Raw genomic sequence first — 24,133 nt, 5'->3', positions numbered from 1 at the left:
CTTCATGGCATCATAATGTACACTTTTTCACTTCTTTAGTTTGTTTTTTATATATGTAGAACTTTATACACTTTTTATTATAACCTCCTACTTATGTAGGACTTAACACATAGGAGTTTGTTTATTATTCTTTAACCCTCACTTTAAATCTCACACTATTGTGATGCCATGGGGTGGTTCTGCTGGGTTGGCCTGGGGGGTCCCGTGCCCTGTATTTGTTCCATAGGAGTGTTAGGGACCTGCCTGACAGAGGTCACCTGGATGCGGTGGGCAGGCCCCTAATTATGGCCATTATTATGCCAAGAACCTCTTATGCAATTTAGCAGTAATATTATTAGGTTCAGCATGGTGTGCACTTGCATTTGTCTTTTTCTGCTTGCAGCACTATATGTCTCAGCAGGTAGCACCTCACATTGTGCTTAGGGTGTGCAATCTAGGGCCCCTCCCCCTATGTAATGTGAAACTATATATCCCAGCAAACCTCCCCCACATGCTGGTACCTGTAGAACCACAAGCACCAGCATGTAGGGCATTACGAGCCCGCTGGTACCTGTAGTTCCACAGCTAAAGAAATATTAAAATAAACACAAGGCACACACAGAAAGTAAAAGTTTTTTAAAATATACATTACATGCACACAAACACATGTACACACACTATCTCACATACTGTAGTTACCTATGTATCCCTGAAGCCATCACATCCTCTTCTCCATTTAGAATCCATAGGGTACCTGTAAAAAAAACATACTCACCTGCTCCTACTATATGCTTAGATCATGACACACCTCTCACATACACTGTAGCAGTACACATCCACTTTAATACTGTGCTTATACTGTAGTGTACTGTAGGTGTGCTTTCACAATCTCCCTCAAATGCTTTTTCACAGTTAAAGTACAGTAGTGTTCATTATGACACCCTTGGCCTAATCAGTTACAGTATGTGGACATAACTGTATTGTTTTTCTGAAAGGCAAAATTGAAGATGTGATGTGGTACAGGGTATTACATTAGAATGAAAACTACAGTATAAGGGCTCTACTTATGTAAGGACATTACAGTCATGTGTGACATACTGTACTGTAATGTGTATAAATGCACTGCTAATGTGTGTCATAATGTCTATAAAGGCACTAGTAAAGTGTGCATAATGTCTGTAAGGCTAATATAAATTACTGTATAGTACACTACAGTGGTTTTTTTTGTTAATAGTAATTCAGCAGCAGCAAAGAGAGGACCGACAGGTCCAGGTCTCACTGCTGAGACTACAGAACCGCCTAGTAGGTAAGATCTGAACAGTCTTTCAGTATACTGTCTTTGTTTCTGATGTTACAGTATGTGGTGTTCTGGTAAAGATTTGTGCTGTACAATAGGGTTTTTTTTGTTTCCGAACTGTTTAGAGGGAAACTGATGGTGGTGTTATTTTTCCACAGTGCAGACACCACCACCACCACCACCACCATGGGTTTTCGTTTTTAAATTCAAAAATTTACACTACTGTACAGTATGGTCTCCAGAACAACCAAGCGTCTCATAGTACTTTCCTTTCTCATTGCTTTGTTGCCTTTGTTCCCTGCCTTTTAACTCACTTGAAGTCATTGGGCCAAATGTAATAGAGTGAGAGTTAGCAGAGTTTTGTCTTCAAAATAGGAAAACTCGTGGATGAGAGTTTACATCATGAGAGTTTTTTGACTATAAAAACATGGGAGTTTGCATGTTCTCGGACTCTGTTACAATGGGCCAGTTTAAAAAGTGTGAGAGTTTACAGTTTATTTGTTTAATTGTTTCCAAATTGTTTTGAGGGAAACTGATGGTACAGAGGACCTGATTCAGACCTGGTCCCAAGCGCTGAGTGCTCACAACCGGGTTGATGGTGGCCCACAGCACATGCACATGATGGAGCCGGCTCCGTCGTGCACATGCGCGAGACCCGGCTAGCGACGGGCTCTCCGTCACGACCATCGCGACTATCATCATGGCCGCTCGCTGTAGCTGTGGGCTGTATAATCCAATCACACTGGAAAGATGGCCTAGGGTTAGGAGGATGTTAAATTGAAGAAAGAGAAGATGTGATAATTGTTTTCTATAAGAAGAGAGAGTTAGATAGGGAGCTATAAAAGGTTAGGTGGGCCGTCCTGGAATCTGATAATCTTGTCTGAAGAGGTGAGTTTTCAGAGAACGCTTGAATGTTCAGAAACTAGTGGAAAGTCTTATTGTGCATGGGAGGGCATTCCACAGGGTGGGTGCACCAGAAAAAAGTCCTGTAACCATGTATGGGAACAAGTAATGCACAGGGATGAGAGACGCAGATCTTGTGCAGAGCGGAGATGTCGGGTTGGAAGATATTTTGAGATAAGTGAAGAAATGCATGTTGGTGTGGTTTGGTTAATACACACAGATGCCCTGGTCATTGACCTGAAGGAGAAGCCTGTCAGCAAACAAGGGCATAGTTAGTATTCTTGTACAGTACAATACTTCTTATGACTTTAAGAAAGCCCCCAACCCCCACTACTTTTTTCCATGCGGGGCCAATGTTTTTCTATTTTTTCTTTACAGTAAATGCAAAAAGATACAGGGCCTGATTCTGAGGTGCTCGCTCTGAATCAGGGCATTTTTTTTGCCGCCCCCAGGCTGCTCACATAGCTGTAGGTGACCACCCACAGCTTGTGCGAGTGACCTGGCGATGGTCACGATTATCGCGACCATCGGGCTTGCGACAAGACCCTGTGGTAGAGTCTTGGTTCCTGCTAGCCCGAGTGGACTTTCGGCTTTAATAGAGCAGGAAGTCCACTACTGACATCACGAGTGTCAGTAGGGTCACCCACAAATTGCAGGTGTTCCTAAGGGAATGCCTGCATTTGTGCAGCCCCCCAAGCCCCGCCTACAAAATGGGGTGAGCTGTCAATCAACATCGACAGTCACCCCATCTTGTAACAAGACCAGTTGAGACAGAGCTGCCATCGCAGTATGGGTTTTGCGCATGCGCATGCCAGAGGCAGTGCATGCGCAGTCGGGGACCTTTGACCCACTTGCGAGTGTGTCTGAATCAGGCCCACAGTACTGTACAGTATGGTGTAATAATAGTACAGTACTAATATTGTTGGGCTTTATTTATTGACTTTTTTTAAAATAGTTTTGTGACAAAATGACATTGTGTTTTATTTTCACAGTTCCAGAAATGCAAGAGAAGGAGGAGCCCCAGGCCCAGGAGGCCACAGCCGACCCCAGCCACATTTCTAGACTTTTTAAGTACTGTACACTACATTGTCTTCTGTCTCTCAACTAATTTTTTCCTTTTCACAGTGTTTCTCTACCTCTTGTACTTCAAAGACCCATCTCCAACCTCTTCTGCTTACACACTAATTAATTCTGTACTTGTGTTTTTTTCATTACTGTACAGTATGTTTCAGTGACCTGTAATAAGGGGCTTACACACTAGACTATTTTGATGAATGCTAACAATATAATTCAATGATATATTGTTTATATTGTCTAGTGTATACGTATGCAGTAAATGACCAATGATGCATGCTTGCTGCCTGGGATCATCAACAATATCCTCAGTGGGCTGTACATGCAGCCCAGTCTGTGGATATCATTAACCATACCATGCTGCTGAATGCACACTCCAGCCGTGTCAAAATCCGCACCTGACGTGTACAGCACACAGTGCATCAGCTTAGTGCTGATACACTGTGTGTCACTCCTGACTGGCTCCACTGGGCATGCGCAGTACTATGAGACTCCATATGCCACAACATAGCGTGACTAGCAGGGTGCTATGTGGCATACTGTAAGGAGCACCACACACCATTTTCTTGAGCAAACAGTGCATCAGCAGTGCAGTGGCATAAAGTAGCATAGAAATGCCAGGTGGTATGCAGTTATGGACAATGTATTGAGTTTAGTAGGCTTAGATAAGAATACTGAACTTCAATTGCTTGGTCTTTATGCAATGCTGAGCGTGCTTCTTTTTGGTCAACACAGGTACCTGTATAAATGACAGAAATCACAAACCACCAAGTGATTTCTTTTTAATCCTGTAGTGAAGATTAAAAAAATACATATTTTTCAGGTTTCAAACCCAGAACACCCACTGTGCAAGGCGAACACCCAAACCTCTAGCCCACACATGCCAACCATATCAAGAGCCACACCTGTTGTGTATGTGATGTGATGTCTGCGAATTACAGCAGGCAAAGGGTACAATGTCAATAGCGGGCTCATCCTTGTGTACTCCATCCACCCGCTGATGTTTTTAATAATAAAAAAATGCGTCTTCCTTTCAAAATATTATACTACTGTAGTACATGTAAACACAGTACCCCACCATTAGAGAATAATTCATCCCGTCTCTATGAAAGCTTGTGTGGAGATCTCAATAACCACTTGCCTGGTATGGTGCGATCAGATGTGACCACACCAGGCTGCGCTTTCCCTGACAGTCTCGCATCTGATGCGACCAGTCAGAAATGCCCCATTTGCGGCTGCCAGAAGACATTTTCCAGCCGCTGCCAAATTCAGAGGGATCTTCCAGCCCACTTGCATCATTGAATATTCCCCCAGTGTTTGCTGATAACTGCTAATTGCAATGATTCGGCATCTAGGTGGCACCTTCCTCCTGGTGGCTGCTAATCTCTGTCAGTCAGCACACCGTCCCCATGTGCATACCCAGTGGTTGCAGTGAGAAGCAGCTACCAAGGAAGTGAGCCCAGCCAATGCCCACCGCCTGCAATTACCTGCTTCACAGTGGGATAGTTAGGATGACCAGCAGCTGCACTGTGAAGCAACCACCGGGGAAGAGTGCCCAGCCAGACCCACCCCCTCTGCAATTACCCGGGATCTGCACTGTGAAGCAGCCACCATGGAATTGAATGGCAGTCAGCGATCTCTCTCCAGTGAGTACCTGGCAGCTGCACTGTGAAGCAGCTGCCAGGGAAAAGAGCCCAACCAGCACCTGCCCCCTTCTGAGTATCCCTACCCTCCCCATGATAGCCACTGGGGAAGTGAAAGCCAGTGCAGCTGCCAGATAATGATGCCAAACAGCGTTTGCCCCCTGTGATTACCTGGAGTGAAACAGCCACCAGGTAATGATGCCAAACAGCGCCTGCCTTCCTGTGAGTATCAAGCAGAAGCAGCCACCGGGACATATTAGGTATGGACTTCAACCATCAATCCTAAACATTAATGGTTAACTGACAATGACCGACAGTTTTGCCATCAATGGCAGAGAAGAAATGGTTCTCCACCATTGATGGATGAGCAGAAACTGATATTTTTTTATATTTTTTTTGGAGGAGGGAGCTTAGCCTTGCCCCCAGCAGCCTCTAAGCCCCCCTGTGATTTCACTTGGCTCACCGTGCCCCCAACAGCGGTGGCCATAGATATTTGCAAACCATTGATGGTTCACCATCGATTGAGGTTTTTGTTCCAATGATGGTTATCACCAATTGATCCATCGATGATAGCCATCAATGGACAACCCACAGATGGCCTTTCCTAGGGCATATATAGCAGTGCCCTCACTGTCTGCAATAGTATTGATTATCAATACTTATTGATTTTGGCATATCAGGGAAAAAATATTTTAGTTTTTTGAAGAAAGTTAATGTGGAGTATACTAGGGACAGCCATCAACCATCGATGGTGTATAACCATAGATGTTGTCTGCCTGATGGCAAGCACTGATGCCACTCCATCAATGGCAACACCATATGTTAACAAAACATCGGTGGTGCAGGCCTGATGGTCACGCTCTGCACATGTGCAAAACCCAACCATTGATGGCTGCGTCATCAATGGTTTTCTAATGATGGTTCAAAACTATTGGTCATTGATGGTACACTCAACTATGGCTATCACTACAGTATACCATACTAAATAACTTTTTTTATGGTATACTGTCTTTAAAAAAATTAATTATAAAATCGTGTTGGATAAGTTTTAAATACATGTTCTTGACCCAATTCAATCATAATATAAACCGACAGTTTTGGAGCGGTTTTTGGAAAAAAAATGTTGTCAGTTCACTCATTAATGTACACTATCGGTTATACGGTCATAAGAACATGGCAATTACACTACTGTAGTTATGTATGTGTACTGATTTGCATCCCAAACAAAGAGCTTCTGTGATATTATTAAAAGATTGGTTGCGCGAACATACAACATGCAAATGCACTGTGTGAACATGATTGACCCAATTGTCAGGGATATCCATTAACTTCTATAGTATGATATTGAGTAGTGCAAATTTCATCAGTAGTGCACTCACCACCCAGCGGTTAAGCAGTGTATTACATGCCAGGGATTCTCTTTCATTATAGAACACCACAGTGTGCCACAGTACAGCCATCACATAGTGTTCCATGGCGCAACTCAGATGCCTGAATGTCGCGCTATGAGCAACAAACAAGCTGGGCCAATCTGTATAACATTGCCTTCTGTCATAAATGGATAGCAATCCTTAATAAATGTTCAATGGATCTGCTACTCCTGGTCATTGAAGAATCCACAAGAGAACTACATTTAACCAAACAAAATATGTTGGAGTTTGAAAGTGAATACAAAAGTAAGTTGGAACAAAATGTAAGTAATAATTGGAAGGAGAAACTAACTAAACAAATGGAACAATACAAAAAGAGATTTAATAGCTTTCAAAGAAGAAAAACTCCACCGGGTTAACTTAGATTATGAACAGAGGAGAGTTTACCTATGGTTAAATAACAGCAATCAAAGAAATTACTGATTTGCTCGCCAACCATATTGTAGGGGAAGATCCAAGTTTGGATTGAATGATGGTTCAAGTACATTTCGTAGTGGGGTGGAATCAATACCCTCAATGTCAACAAGACAGTTGTCCCTTTAGGATTACAAACAAGATCCACAATGTGTACAGCACCAGCAAGATGATGCAAAGGCAACACAGTTAAAAGAAACCCACCAATAAAAGACCTAGGGGTATATTTACTAAATGAGAGTTTTTAGAAGAGGAGACATTGCCCATAGCAACCAAACAGATTCTACTTAACATTTAACTAACACCTTCTAGAAGATAATAGCTTGAATCTAATTTTTTGCGATGGGCAAAATCTCCACTTCTATAAACTCTCACTTTTGTAAATATACCCCCTGGTATTTAATTATAAAGTTTACTGCATAATAATATTATGTTAAACCGAACTGATCAAATCTAAAAAGGTATAACACATGTTACACTAGAATGATTAATGACTACATCCTATAAACATCTAATCATGATCTTTAACAGCAATTATAGGAAGCATTGTAACCCCAATGTCTCATTCAACCTCTTGGGTTCAAGGATCCATTTGCTCTCCTTCTGTAAAATTATTTTACCACGGTTACCACCATTCATTTTGTCAGGTACATGATCAATTATAATAAAGTGAATGTTAGCTACTCCATGTTTGACAGTAACCCAATGTCTGGTGACTGGATGGTCGCTGTGTCCAGATGTTAGAGCTTGTCGCATGGTGCTCCTATGTAAAGTCATATGCTTCTTAAATTGACGTTGGGTTTTACCCACATATGCCAATCCACATGGACATGTTAACATGTAGATTACATATGTGGTAGTACAAGTTACTGCAAAATGTACATTATTTTTTTTCCTGTATGTGGGTGACAAAATGTACAACCTATTGATAAGGAATGGCACATGACACATCCTAAACAATGATGTCACCCCATTTTTATACTCAAAAAGTGGCAGGGTTGTTTCTTATCCAATTCAGTAAATACAATTTGACTACAAATAGTCAAAGTCATGACTACTTGTTGTATGCTTAAAGTAAATCTTGATATTCTTTAAATGCTTATGTTTCCCTCCTCCCATATGGCACTGTGTCATACTTTGCAGCACCTTATAAAGAAAAGATGATACTAATAATAATAATAATAATAATAATAATAATAATAATTTGAGTTGCATGATTTTTTATATTTTAAGGTAAGTGCATCTGAGAGTAACAATGTAACTATGTTCTCACTGTAAATTACTCCCATAGTGTTGATTCTCTGATTAAAGGGTTTGTTTATAGAGCTTGTATCTAACCTGCCACTGGATTAAGCACATTGGGAGCCACACAGAGATATCTACTCTCTCTTGTATGCTGATAGTGTGATCGTCTTCTGTATATCTAGTTTCATTTATAATTTAATGGGGGAAGGAAGACATAACAGCAGAGACTCATATTTCAATAATTGGTGTGTGGATAATAAAAACACCTATGAAGTGTAGCAGTTAACCGAGAGGATGCAGTCATATTCAAATTGAAGTAATTGTCTACTATGTATTCTAATGTAATTATGCATTACATAATACTGACCTAATAAAAAAAATACTTTGTAAATGCAACAATATGTTTCGTTTCCCAACAAAGTACTTAAAATTGATTTTTGTGTTGTGAACATTGGGGCATATATTCCAAATATGAATCAAATTTATTTGTATAATCTCTACACAAGTTTATTAAAATTCAACTCGACTACCAAGTCTATCACACAAAAACCCATCAATAATGAAGCACCTGTTATAGTGGAAGTATGCTTGAATTCATAAACATTTTATGGAATGAAAGGAAAATAAGATTTTGGATGTGAATAAAAGATTTCCATGTGATTGTGCTCATTGGGAAGATGCAGTAGTTATAAATTGGTGCACACAAACCAGATGAATTTTTGAATGTACTTTCCATACTCATCAATAATAAATAGTCTTCCTCCAATAATATAATGCAGTAAAAAGTTCATTAAATCTATAACCCAGTAGGTGTTTCTATGGAGGAATTACATTTCTCAAGTATAAAATTTTGCATCAAGGAATAATGTCTTGCTTTCAGTGCAAATTTATGTAAAGTAATAAAGCACACGGATATAAGGGAAGGAGCACAATACAACAGCGCCAATATTATTTAGTACCTTTATTACAAACTCTGATAAATTATAAAAGAAGTAATAGAAATTGCACACAAGTCATTTTTTTGTAAAAAAGCAGATCTTAACATGTTTGCTATATAAATAATTAAATGCATGGATATTATTATTAATAATAATAATAATAATAATATACATTTTCACACATTCAAATATGCAGATTTCCTACTTTTTAATTAGTGGTGTCCTCTTTTCAAGAACATTTTCTATTCTCTCATCTAACAATCCATATCTATCAATACATTTAATGCCTTTATTGCACTTGTAAAACATGACGCTGTAAAAACATGTTCAACATAGTCACATGTAGCAATGTAAGAGTTAGCTATATTTACACTAATTAGATAAAGACTATTTAAATAAAAGCTTTCTGAATGTCTACTATTCAGTGTACATAAAAATTATTACCATGCAGTTCTTTTTGTCTACTATTAAGTGTACATCAACATTATCACCATGCAGTTTTGTAGAAAAGGGGGAAAGTGAATTTAGTATAGGTAGTAATACAATAATGGGCTGTGAACAAGCATGGAATTCTTACAGTATAAAATGATTTTTGCAGGAACAATATTTCATTAAAAGTAATACAAGAACATGGTCATAGTGATTCTTACTTTGTATACAATTTTCTTTCTTTCCTTTGTTAAAAAGCAAATGTTTATTAGTACTTCACAGCAAGTAAAAGTAAAAAATAGCTAAATCATACATTAGCATTCATAAGAGTTATTTACATACATTTGGAGGATGCAGAAAAATTATGAATCTAAGGGACAACCTAAAGAGTATATGAAGAGGTCAAACATATAGGTTAAAAATCCTAAATTTCCAAAATTGAATAGTGAATAATGTAGGGGAAAAAATCTATTAATCTTGTTTGAGATTAGGTATTACACATTAATAGCTGAAATGTTTTGTTTGAGAAATGATTGGCAGAGGTGCTTACAGTCTTATCTATACTCATAAAAGGCAAATAGGGGCCTGATAGGCACAATCTGAAAAAAAAACAACCATACTATAACTTTGATGTACTATTAAAAAATGTTAATATCATGGCTACCTTATGAATTGAAGAGGACTGTGGAAAACAATTTGTGTAATCTTACACTGCTCTCTATTTTTTTGAACATCAGAAAAATATCTGTAGTCCCAAAACACCACATATGCATGAAAAAATATTCTGGTTTGTATATTTAAAGGATTAAATGGAACAGAGCAACCTGTTCATATATAGAGCAAACTAATAATCTGCATTTTTATTAAGAATTAACACAAAAATACCATCAGTAAAATGGATTATCTGTAGTAATTACAAGATTCTGTATGATATAAATTTATAGTAGGGAAATCATACCCCTACTCTAAATTATAAGTTATAGCTCAGAGTAGAGTCCATTGAATAAGGAATATAAAGTCACAGGAATGTAGTAAAAAGTGCTTAAAATTAATGAGCCCATATTAACTTGCAGTATCATAGTAATGCTATTTGGATTGAAGAGGCTAAAAGATTGGATTATTCCTTTAAAAACAAACACCAACTTGATGGCCTGTTACAATGAAAGATAGTTAGCTAAAACAAAGAGTTGGTCAATGTGACACTTCTTTATTTGTATAAATAGGGGGAATAGGGAAAGACGGAAAACACAGCACAGGAACAAAATTAGTAGTCTCAGAAAATAGAGGAATTCAAAAATTCTAATAGTACAAGTAGTGTTTTATATTAGGGGCCCCATAGTCATGAATATCGATAAAGGTGCTCCCAGAGAGATAAGTATCCAGAGGTATAAAAGAAAAAGAAGAAAAGAAACTCCTGTGGGTGGGGAATACTTAGTCACAAAAACTATTATTAAAAATTAACTTTTATTAATAAATATGTAAAAAAAATTCAAATGAAGAGGGGCACAAAAAAATATATTCAGAAAAATTATATTATAAATATTACTCAAAGAAATATTAAACTACAATTTCATGGTTTAAATCTCCTTGAAAATAAATATAAAAAGAAGAGTCCTTTAAACACACATAACCTATATAATTAACCCTATTATTATCCACCAGTGACACTATATGATGCTTGGAGGTAGCGATAATCTCTACACCTAATTTAGATATAGTGCATATGACAAGTATGCTTTGGATATTGCATTCCATAATAAACATCAAAGAGTAAATTGATGCCTATAAAAATCAGTACATATAATGATTAAACACAAACTAATAAATAATTAACCCTATTAAGAAATCTAAAGTGCTAAGTGCAAAAACATATAGCAAATTGACAAAATTGACACTAATAATAAATGTGACAGAATATAAAATCGAGATAAAGATACCTACTAAATATGTATAACTTGTGTGGCATCCATATGTTTTATTTAGCAATTCCACTGTATGATGATACTGAAGTATATTTAAACAATCTCTAGATTCTTCTAATTCATATAACAGATGCCCACAAACTATTGTGTACTGAAATAAATAATTAGCAGCAAATTATGACACATAGTGAATATATACAAGATCATAAAGTTCAAAATTATTAATTGATCTAATAAAAAAAAGTTCAAAGTGCTGAGTGCCAGGAAACATAAATCATTAGGAGAAAATGATACATAAATTATTATTTATTATTATTATTATTATTTATTGTGAAATCAAAGATAACACTGGGGATAAATATTAGGGTGAGTCTTGTAGTCTATTCTCTTATGCTAATACAAAATACAAATGTAAATCAAGGTGAAAAATGTAACATATTGACAAGACTGTCATTGGTACATAAATAAATCACTGCATTAATATTTCATAAATAAATGCAGTAACACCACAGACTTAATCAATCTGTATTTCAGTTGGAAAAAAGTTTGAGGCATTCCTCATATACAGAATAGTCAGTTGTCATATCCCCAATAATAGATGCTGAAGATGAAAAGAACAGTGCCTGTGTACTTAACAGTACAGGGATCTGCTGTTGCCAGTATTAATCATGTATAGGACTGGGAATGAGTGTTCCGCGGCACAGTGAAACAACAAAAGATACCATCTCTGATGTCAGTGTGGACAGTGTAGTCACCCTGTTACCACAGAATTTCAGGATGAAAATACATAAGCGGCAACTGATGAGAGTCAAGTAAGGAGAGAAAGTAATAGATACCTGTCAGCAAAGAGCAGGGAGAAGACTTGTTGCCTAGATAGAAGTCCATGGTATATAGTCTCCCTGTGCGCACAGAGACTCCTATGGAGATGTGGCCCATGGAGACATGGCCTGATGCGCATTTCACCTGGAGGCTATTTCAAAGAAGCTCACGTGTTTGAATGAGAGCCGGATGTAAATACACCCGGCTTTCATAAGACCAGACAAAAACCCTGATTGACAATATGGTTCTCCTATCCTCGTAGAACCAGTTGGAAAAGATTTGCCTATCAGTGAGCTGGTAAGGGAACCAGAGGCAGGGGTTATGCAAATGAAGTGGGGCAGATCAGTTTCTCAGATCACAGAATGTCATGATTATCACTCCATGGTTACATTCAAGTCAGATGTGATTAGATCATAAGGAACAAAAATATACATATATATCAATCGATTAATCTTCGTCCAAGATCAAAATTATAACATTTAAACCATATATGACACAGTGCTATATAACACTAGTTGAGAGATCAGCAATAATTATTACAATATAAATAATATGGGTACAAAAAATAGCAGCAGTATTATGTATTTGCTCTGCATTTTGGGAATACAAATCATGAAAATTGGACAGATGGAGAAATAAAAAACATTGTTTAAATATAAAAGAGAAAAAAGAACACAAAGTAAGTGATTAAATAACATTTAAATATATATATGCAGATGATATTCAGGCTACTTAACACATACAGAAAATCTCATTATGGGTTATCATGAACTGAATCATACTAGATAATGTAAAAAATTTAATTATTACGAACCAAATGTCACAAACTGATTAATACAATAATTATTGAATCTCTTGAAACTGACATGAATGAATTCATACAGTGAACCAAAGGAGGACATAAATAATAAAAACAAAGTATGTGTATAAATAGTTCTAAATAAATGTAAATAAATAAAAGTGTACTTTTGTGTCGATGATGGAAATTGTAATGTGACCTATTGATTGAAAAAATGTGCATGCTTATGTTGAATAAAAATTAATAAATATAAATGTAAAGTGTTGAGAAAGTGAAGGAATAGTAGCAATTCATTAATAAACTGTGCTGAGTACAAAAAGAAACAAACAAGTGAAGGTGTGATTGTGATGGTGAATGTATCTGTGATGAAGATGAAAGTGTAATGATGATATGTGAGAATGAGAACCTATTTAGAATTAATCTATGATCAGTGAATAATTCATGAAAAAATATACATTATGAAATTAATCACAATTTATAAAATTATTAATCTGAAAAATGAAATATAAAAATACAAGAAATATATGAAATATTAAACTGATTCAGAACAACCTAATTCAATATTAAAAATATGTAAATGAAATAATGTATGTGAAAATGATAGTATACAAACAAGAGAGGTGAGTATTTATGTATTCAGAAAGGGACTGTAATTATCTCATTTAGGCCATTTGGGTACACTGTACCCTTCTTAAATGTCCATTCGCACTTTTTTCAATAATTATTTGTTGATATCACCACCTCTGATGTCTAGCTGTATACTTTCAAAGCCAAACACTTGAAGATCTTTCCAAGAACTATTATGTTGTACCAGAAAATGCTTTGACACAGAAGTGATTTTCTTCTTTTTGGAGAGATCTGAAGCAGCGTGTTTAACTTTTTTTGATTAGATCAATTCATTATCTATGAACTTTATAATTTTGCATATATTAACTATGTGTCATAATTTGCTCAGGCACCTTTATATCTGTTGCTGCTAATTATTTATATCAGTACATAATAGTTTTCGGGCATCCGTTATATGCATTATAAGAATCTAGAGATTGTTTCAATACACTTCAGTAGCATCATACAGTGGAATTGCTGAATAAAACATGTGGATGCCACACAAGTTATACATATTTAGTAGGTATCTTTATCTTGATTTATATTCTGACACATTTATTATTAGTGTCAATTTTGTCAATTTGCTATATGTTTTTGCACTTAGCACTTTAGATTTCTTAATAGGGTTAATTATTTATTAGTTTGTGTTTAATCACTATATGTACTGATTTTTATAGGTATCAATTTACTCTTTGACGTTTATTACGGAATGCAATATCCAAAGCATACTTGTCATATGCACTATATCTAAATTAGGTGTAGAGATTGTCGCTACCTCCAAGCATCATATAGTGTCACTGGTGGATAATAATAGGGTTAATTATATAGGTTATGTATGTTTAGAGGACTCTTATTTTTATTTTTATTTTCAAGGAGATTTACACCATGAAATTGTAGTTTAATATTTCTCTGAGTATTATTATTATTATTATTATTATTATCCTTTATTTATATGGCGCCACAAAGGTTCCGCAGCGCCTTACACAGTACATAAATGAGCACACAAGAAAAACAGTTAATAGTAATACAAAACAATGCAGGACAAGGACAAGGTTATAAACTCAGCTGCAAAACACAAGCAGAAGGACATGAGCAACCAGGTGTTAGGTGCCGTTGTGGGGAGTTAGGAGTAAATGATACTATAAGTAGGGGGAGGAGAAACACGTGAGGATGAGAGCCCTGCTCGTGAGAGCTTACATTCTAAAGGGGAAGGGCAGACAGACAGGGACGACACAGAGGGGTAGATAGTGAAGAAGGAGCATGGAGCAGTGGGTTAGGATATGTGCTGCGGAATGTGTGTGTATAAGATGACCTGATGTTATGTAAAAATTAAGTCATTCATACATCTATCTCTATGATAGAAAATAGATTGTTTGTGTTATTTACATGAGAGATGTACAAAGTAAAGTAGAAGCACTTTAATTTGTGTGTTACATTTTAGCATCTATATACAGCCTGACAAGAAATGCAGCTATTATGGGACTGTCCCGCCATCCTAATACAGTAGTGACTACTTTAGTTCCAGCTGCTGGGTGCTATGCCATGCTCCTGTGAGTGGGTGCATCTCATGCTAGACCCACTCACAAATGGGTGCAGCCATACATGATGTGGTCCCACAGGATGTTGCAGTACCCGGGCCCAGAATTTCTCTTGGCAGCCCTGGAGGTGACAGACAGAACGAGGAGGGAATGGGGCTTAGTAGTGGGGTAACAAGACCATGGAGGGAGGTGGTTGAGAGTGGAGGTATAGGAGAGGTGGGGGAAAGAAGCAGAGGGTTGGAAGCAGACTGATGAGAGAAAAAAAAGGAAGAACAGCAAGTGGAGGAAACAGGAGGGGGAAGAGAGGGATGGATAAAGTAGAGGATTATGTGGACATAGAATATGGGGGTTGTGTGAAGTAATGGTGTTCATGCTGTGGACAAGGTAATAATTGAGATGTAAACTGGAGTGGAGGCTGTGAGATATAGAGTCAGTGTGGATTAAAGTTGTTAAATGTTCAAAAATACATGTAAAGAACAGTGCTGCTAATGTATGAGCACAGCTCCAAAAGTGATATATAAAGGAGAGGTATGTGAGTAGTGGGTGTAGGAATTAGTTTTTAAACAAATGATTAAAGTGGATAGATGTGACAATTGGAAAAGGCAATACAAAATGAATGAGGACAAAATTACAATGTACCCGAGCTGATCCAGTCTGAAGTGTTCTGATCAACAAAGATCAATCAACAAGAGCAGCACACAGACAGGGGAGCACTTGCAGTGTCCAAGCAGTGAGTGCAGTAAGTAGTTGCCTGGATATGCATACAGCAGAAGATGTTGATTTTGTTCATTCACATAAGTATGTTGCTTCTTGTTGTTCAGAAATTGTTCTGCTTTTGAGTTTCTTTTCCCTCAGTTTTCCTCCAGTTTAACTCCAGCGTAACTCCGACTTAGTTATCAAATTGTATTTACACTTATAATCAGAACACTTGGAATCTTAACACAGACTATGGCAGCCACCGGCTATGCAGCCTGTGGGAGCAGTAATATCTAAAGTTACAAACATGTGTCTCTGTGCTTACTGATTGGGACTCCACCCCGAAAGCTCTAACACACACTAAATTGGGATGCAATAAAGTCTAAGATAAACAATTTGTGAGAAGGGGGGAGGCCAACAAAGATTCACAATACATTCCTAACTTCCTTTAGATAAATTGCTCTTAGTATAGCAGTAGTTGTAATTTACCCAGTATAAATTTTCAAAACTGTGCTGAGGTAATCACTAAAACAGCATCTGATGGGAGCAGTAGTTGTAATTTACCCAGTATAAATTTTCAAAACTGTGCTGAGGCAATCACTAAAACAGCATCTGATGGGAGCAGTAGTTGTAATTTACCCAGTATAAATTTTCAAAACTGTGCTGAGGCAATCACTAAAACAGCATCTGATGGGAGCAGTAGTTGTAATTTACCCAGTATAAATTTTCAAAACTGTGCTGAGGCAATCACTAAAACAGCATCTGATGGGAGCAGTAGTTGTAATTTACCCAGTATAAATTTTCAAAACTGTGCTGAGGCAATCACTAAAACAGCATCTGATGGGAGCAGTAGTTGTAATTTACCCAGTATAAATTTTCAAAACTGTGCTGAGGCAATCACTAAAACAGCATCTGATGGGAGCAGTAGTTGTAATTTACCCAGTATAAATTTTCAAAACTGTGCTGAGGCAATCACTAAAACAGCATCTGATGGGAGCAGTAGTTGTAATTTACCCAGTATAAATTTTCAAAACTGTGCTGAGGCAATCACTAAAACAGTTCTGATGGGAGCAGTAGTTGTAATTTACCCAGTATAAATTTTCAAAACTGTGCTGAGGCAATCACTAAAACAGCATCTGATGGGAGCAGTAGTTGTAATTTACCTGTGGAATGCAGAGAAGAAGTCACATCAGTCTTTGCATGGTGCGCATATGACAAATAAGATCTGCAGCGTAACTCCGACTTAGTTATCAAATTGTATTTACACTTATAATCAGAACACTTGGAATCTTAACACAGACTATGGCAGCCACCGGCTATGCAGCCTGTGGGAGTAATATTTATAATATAAGTTTTCTGAATATATTTTTTCTTGCCCATCTTCATTTGAATTTTTTAACATACTTATTAATACCAGTTAATTTTTAATAATAGTTTTTGTGACTAAGTGTTCCCCACCCACGGGAGTTTCTTTTCTTCTTCTTCTTTTATACTTCTTTATTTGTGTTAGAACAAACTAAATGCTGCTTCCAAACTTATAAAATTAGAATAACCAACTGCCAATGTATTTATGTCAGATTCACATTACAAATATGTATATAATTTACATAGAAACTACATAGAAAAAGTTGTGACTCTATATCGAGTAAAACAAAGTGATAATAAAAAAAACTGTTATGGTTAAGAAATAAACCATCTAGAATATTATATGAAGACACTATTTTCTGCTTTGAAGTGGGATTTTGAAATGACATAATTATTTCCATATATTATAGCCTAGCTGTGAAAACAAGAAATACTAGGAAAGAAAAAAATACATCTTTTCACCTGCTATAAATAAAATGATGGTAGAAAATTAAGTTTTCAAGGTCGTGGCGGAGAAGGTGAAATGGTTTAAACTCATACAGGGTGGTAGCTGTTTTCTCAACTTGTCAGAATCTCAACAAGTAGCATTTATTCTCTGGAAGAAAATGAATTCTGTGTTTTCCTATTTGTATCCTTCTTGTGTTTCTGTTTATTTTCCACTTGCCAAGAGTACCTGGCAGTCAGAATCTGCAGGGTATTCAAACGTTGCTAGAAAAGGAAATAGCCATTAGTTATGATAAGTAAAACTGTTTCCATCAAAATAAACAAATCATAAAACTAGAATGCACTAAAATCTGTTTTGTTGTTTGATAGATTTTTTTTTTGGCTTAAATAACACATTTGAGGATACTGATTGTAGTTATATGTTAACCAAATTATTAATTAATTGACTAATTCATAGGTAAAATAAATTTGTCTGTGGGATGACTGAATGACCATAAACATAAATTATTTACATAATGTCAGCATAATATCAGTATTTTTACAGCATTGTACAGTATATGAAACTTTATATCTAATCTCAGTTCGTAAACTGGCTACAACAGGTTGCCACATGAAAGCAAAACACTTTCAGAATCAAAAGAGGATTAGGGTGCAGTTATTATAAAGATAAGTAAAGCCTGGCAGCTAACTATTGTATTGTGCACACTGAACCCTTGCCCTGGAACCAGCACCCTTCTCGTAACCAGCCCAAGACAATAGCATATAGCACAGAGAAACCAAAACAAGGTCAAGACAATAGTATAACCATATAACCTTTAACCATATAACCTGAAGTGAACCACAGAGCGCAGTGTAATACTAAGTATAGGTAACTTGCTTGCTTTGTTCCAATGACACTGATGTAGGGCAGGGTCCATGGAGATGATACTAGCGGTGATATACAATGGCAGTTAGAATAAACTGCAGCTGTACAATCTGACTCAGCTTCTATAGAACAAAAACTCAGAATAAAGCTTCCATAATAATTGATGAAGCTAAGGAATCTTCGTAGAGCTTTGAGATTCAGAGGTGTATCCCCAGTCTTGAATGGCCTGTATTTTTTGGAGTCCATGCAGAGCCCTCTGCTGATATTTAATATCCTAAGAGATCCACAGATAGAATTTTGTAGTCCATTTTTTATAACTTAGCATAGAGAAGATTTTCTATTAATGTCTCAAGGACCAGATAGTCTTGTTCCATTTGTTGCAAAAAAGATTTAGAGTGAACCAATGTCATTGAGGTAAACCACCACAAACCTGCCCAGGAAGTCTCTTAATATGTCATCAATACAACTTTTGAAACTGGGGGATCATTGCTGAGTCCAAATGGCATACATGACTGGTTATTCTTAATGGCCAGTATGCTTCCTAAATGTGGTTTACCATTTGTATACTTCTCAAATGCATCTTAGGTCGTATGCTCCCTGCAGCTCAATCTTAGTAAATATTGCAGAATTTCTCAGTTGGTCAAATAATTCCGTAATTATAGGTAGAGGGTAGGACTTTATAACTGTCATTTTATTCAAGGTTTTAAAGTCAAAACATGGCCTCAGTTCTTAACTCACCAGTACAGCTATATATATATATATATATATATAATTTTAGATCAAACTGCTGTACAATTGCCACAGAGTTGATTCAGCCAGTTTGCTCCTGAGCTGCCACTCACTGTGATCTTGATTGCTTTATAAAGGATCCAAATTTGATTTGCCAAAACTTGAACTGAAGCTACACAGCCTTGTCAGGCTCACAAGGCTGTGTAGCTTCATTGCTATGCTACAAAGTTTATGGCCTCAACCATGACTGGAGAGAGTCACACACATAAAATCAATACTTACCTAGAATATGCCTTCTTCTATATCTTTCATAATTCAATGTGAAATTTGTAATACATTACTTGTAGACAACACTCCCTGGTGAAACCAGCTGGTGAATAGCCAGGCAGCCAAATAAAAACAGCCTTTTGCACCATTCAGCCAATCACAGATAGGCTATGCTCTTTGAAAATGAAAGTGCGGTTTTGTCTTTATTAATTTCAAAATACACATCATATTGCACAACATGCAATATTTAAATATTGTAAAATTTTAGTAATAAAAAAGTCTGCAAAGTAGCCTGCAGACTTGTACTATTATATCCTCTAGGCATATATTTTTGCACCAAAGCAGACAATACGCTGATCAAATTTATGAAAGTGTCTGATAAAATCAACAGCTTATAGCATATAAACAATTAGTGCCTACCAAACCCCGATTGGCTGTGTCTTATCTTGGAGACAAGTCAAATATCCTGATTGGTTAGCACAGTTACTAACAAACTGTAAAGCCTTATTTTAATTCATTGCATACCCGATACTCATTGGAGCAAGTTGTGTTTGAGCTATGTGATTTTTTTTTTATCCCACTGGACTATGGGCCTGATTCAGAGATGTACGCTAACCAGATGGTTAGTGCACATCTCCAATGGTGAGTGGTTGGCAAATCCGAAGGACCTATTCTTTGCATAGTACAGATTTGAACAAAGAGAAAATGCTAGTGGACGAAGGTTTCAGGACGGTGACTCATATGACATCTGTGTTCTAATGGGATGTGTATTTATAAAAATAATATGATAAATAATGGCTTTTGGAAATAATTTCATATCTTGGGCTAAATATACAAATATTTACCTGTCTTGTTCTTTGCATTAAGTAAAAAGTAAACTATTTACTTTGTTTTTGTTTTTATATTTCTACTTCAGGAAAGAAGAAATAATATTCCATCATTGGTGTTACTAGAGGAGTGAGGAGGGTGCAGACATGAATGTGTTATCTATTCCTAGCCACCCCCTGTATCCTGAGAGGCTGGGGGCTGCCCGGCAGCTCCCAGAGCACTAGGCAAGCCCACAGTGTGACAAGAACGTGGGCTTGACATGCAGCAAACACCCTCAAAACTGCACAAATCAAGAGGCTGGGCCTTGTGGAAACAAAGCCAGGCCCCCATTTGCATGACAGGTCAATAAGTGCCACACAGGGGTGATGCCACTGGATTCCATATGAATTTGAATACTAATAAACAGGTAAATTTAAGCTTTTTGGGAGTGTTTGTTTTAAAGAAAAAACAGTGGGCATGTCCTTCTCATGTTTGGGGCATGTCCACATCATGGAGCAGGCATGGCCATGTCATAGAAGTGGGGTACAGTTTGCCAAGAGATGTTGGCCTCATCCTACTACCCTTTCTTTGCCACATACACCAGTGGCAGGTATATATAATAGCTATCCTTTGGTATGTAGAACAGTAATGGACAGAAATGCCTCTCAAATCAGAAAAAATGGGGTGTTGTTGTAGCTTTGCTAGTTCTATCACATTCAATGAGTAAAAAGGCTGGGTGCTCAGTTGCTGCTATTAGAATATTGGGTGGGTGGGGAACACTACAGACCCCAAAGTAGAAATTGAGTCAGAGTAAAAAAACATATTCTCAGTGCACACCTGCTAGCACAACAGACTCACCTAATCATTACCATGCTAATTATAGAAATAAAATTCAAAGCTGGTAGTATATTAAAATCTGATTTATTTGATCATAATTATTCGAACATAAAAAATAGCAGGAGATATGTTTGCAATTTATCTCTTGTGCACACATATGTAATGTTTCATTAAATGTGTAAAAATAAATATGTATAGCATGTAAACACAACTTACGACACACATATAAAACTTATGACACACATATAGTTACAAAGGTATAAAAATGCCACATTGGTATTTGCATACAATATGCAGTAGGATAAACTATACTGAGAATTCCAAATCTGGGATATTGCAGGCAATGTATTGATTTTATGTGTGGATTTTTTTCAGAGAAAAGGTGGGCGATACGCTTCTGCGTTTTACTTACCCCCCGTTCAAGTCAGTAGCCTAGAAGCTATAGTTGTCCTGTAGATGTCATTTATAAATGGGCTTACTGATAAGTGCTCCTGTGTACACGGGAGGTGGTGATTAACCTCCTCCTTTTAGGTGGTTCCTGTCATGTCAGGTTCCGTATGAAAAAATTCTTAATTAGACTTTATTCCGCTCTCCAGCAAAAGGAGAGTTACCTGGAAATAGAGGAGACTTTAGATCCGCTGTGGCGGTGTGAGGAGATGTCTGCCGGCAGACTTACCCATACTTCCGTCCTCCGTGCGCTGCAGTCGGTTGGAGCGGTGGATGCAGGATCGATGTGTTCCTCGTTCTCGACGTTTCACCTGTTTACAGGCTTCTTCAGGAGTGTGGAGGTGATCGATCTCTCCCTCTGTCCGTCTTATATAGCGATCTGCTTCTAGTTACACATAGCTTGATGTCATTTCCACCCTTATGAGGCCAGTATGGATGGTTTGCTGTCCTTACTTCAAATAGATTTATTCATTAGAAAACTAGTTTGCTTTATGTTTCATAAAAATGGGCATCTCACAGCACATAATTAATGACATTAGACTGTACAAACAACATTAACACAAATGAGCATATTTAATTGTGAAGAACAATAATATTGATAAAAATGAAATGAAATTAAGTATTTCAATTGACTGCTGATAGCCATATGCAATAACATATAATATAGAGTTGCAAGGAGATATCATATGATAGCTCTTTAGTCCAATGCTCTATACTTAATGAATCTATTTCATATCATAAAAGTGTTATGGGCTAGTTCTAAAAAAGCATCCATATAGGCTTCTGCTTCATCTTCTGTTTTTTCTTCTTGACTGAGTGTTTGTTGATTTGTTCTTATTGGCACATTCTCTTGGCAGACGATGATCTTAAATACATTTTACCTGAATGCCCTAGGGTTATCTATAGAAGAGCACCAACACTAAGATTTACCCTAGTGAAAAGCAATTATAAAACCAAAGATAAAGGGATAGAAAGGACATGGCTCAACCCAGATCCAAAACGCTCTTACAGATGTGAAACTTGCACAGCTTGCAAAAAAAACAAGAAAAGAAGAGTACCAAATCGATAAAAGAAATAATGTCATTTGCCAATAACAATAAATACAAAATAAAGGAATGTATTACTTGCAACACCAAGGGGGTTATTTATTTGATATCTTGCCCCTGCGGTCTACAATATGTAGGCATGACCAAAAGAATACTACACATAAGAATCCAAGAACATCTATGCAACATACAGATTTGAAAAGACAACCATAGCATTCCGGTGCATTTTTTAGAAAAACATAACATTGATCCATCAGAACTGCAATTTATAGGCCTAATAAAAGTAACAGCAAATTGGAAGGGGAACTAGAATAGAGCAAGCTCTGGCAAAAAAAAGAAGCAGAAATGATATACACATTGGGTACAAGACAACCAAAAGGTCTAAACATAGACCTGGAAATAACCCCCTTCCTAAAAGATTGATGTCAATATGAACTTATGGAATTTCCTCTGGCCCAACAAGGATATGATCGACAGACTAGTAGTTTTTCATTCAGAACATCTGTCTCCTCCCTGTACATCATAAAATAATGCATTATATTTTCTTGTCCTATGGGAACAATCTATAATACAATATAATTTAGTTAGCCTTAAAACATCTATATTTATATATGTAGATAAATATTTTTCTAATATTTTTCTAATTTTTGAAAGATTTTTTAAATATTTTTTTATTTAAAATATTTTTATTTTCAAAGATTCTTCAATATTTGCAATAATACAAAACATTCCTAACATTTATTGCTTTTCCCCACCTACATAATGTTGCATAGAACACATTATAATGTATAACCATTTTTTGTTAGATTTTGTTCCCCTTTACAATATATCCTTTCCCTTCCCCTCCATGGATACAGACAATAATATTGTAGGACTAAGCAATCCTCACTTCTTATAAATTTTGATATATTTTTTTGTATTTTTCATTTTTCATTTTAAACTATCTTCAATGTTTCCTCCTGGTAGTATCAGAAACCTGTAGTGGCTTCTAAACACTTTTATGATATGAAATAGATTCATTAAGTATAGAGCATTGGACTATAGAGATATCATATGATATTTCCTTGCAACTCTATATTATATGTTAATGTACATGACTATCAGCAGTCAACTGAAATACTTCATTTCATTTCAATCAAAATTACTGTTCTTCACAATATAATATGCTCACTTGTGTTAATGTTGTTTGTACAGTCTAATGTCATTAATTATGTGCTGTGAGATGCCCATTTTTATGAAACATAAAGCAAACTAGTTTGCTAACGAATAAATCTAATTGAAGTAAGGGCAGCAAACCATCCATACTGGCCTCATAAGGGTGGAAATGACATCAAGCTCAGTGTAACTAGAAGCAGATCGCTATATAAGACGGACAGAGGGAGAGATCGATCACCTCCACACTCGAAGCCTGTAAACAGGTGAAATGTCGAGAACGAGGAACACATCAATCCTGCATCCACCGCTCCAACCGACTGCAGCGTACGGATGATGGAAGTATGGGTAAGTCTGCCGACAGACATATCCTCACACTGCCACAGCGGATCTGAAGTCTCCTCTATTTCCTGGTAACTCTCCTTTTGCTGGAGAGCGGAAT

Source organism: Taudactylus pleione, unplaced genomic scaffold (assembly GCF_031769625.1).
Source record: "Taudactylus pleione unplaced genomic scaffold, aTauple2 ptg000016l, whole genome shotgun sequence".
In the NCBI taxonomy this organism is placed as follows: domain Eukaryota; kingdom Metazoa; phylum Chordata; class Amphibia; order Anura; family Myobatrachidae; genus Taudactylus; species Taudactylus pleione.
This window is presented reverse-complemented; position numbering follows the sequence as displayed.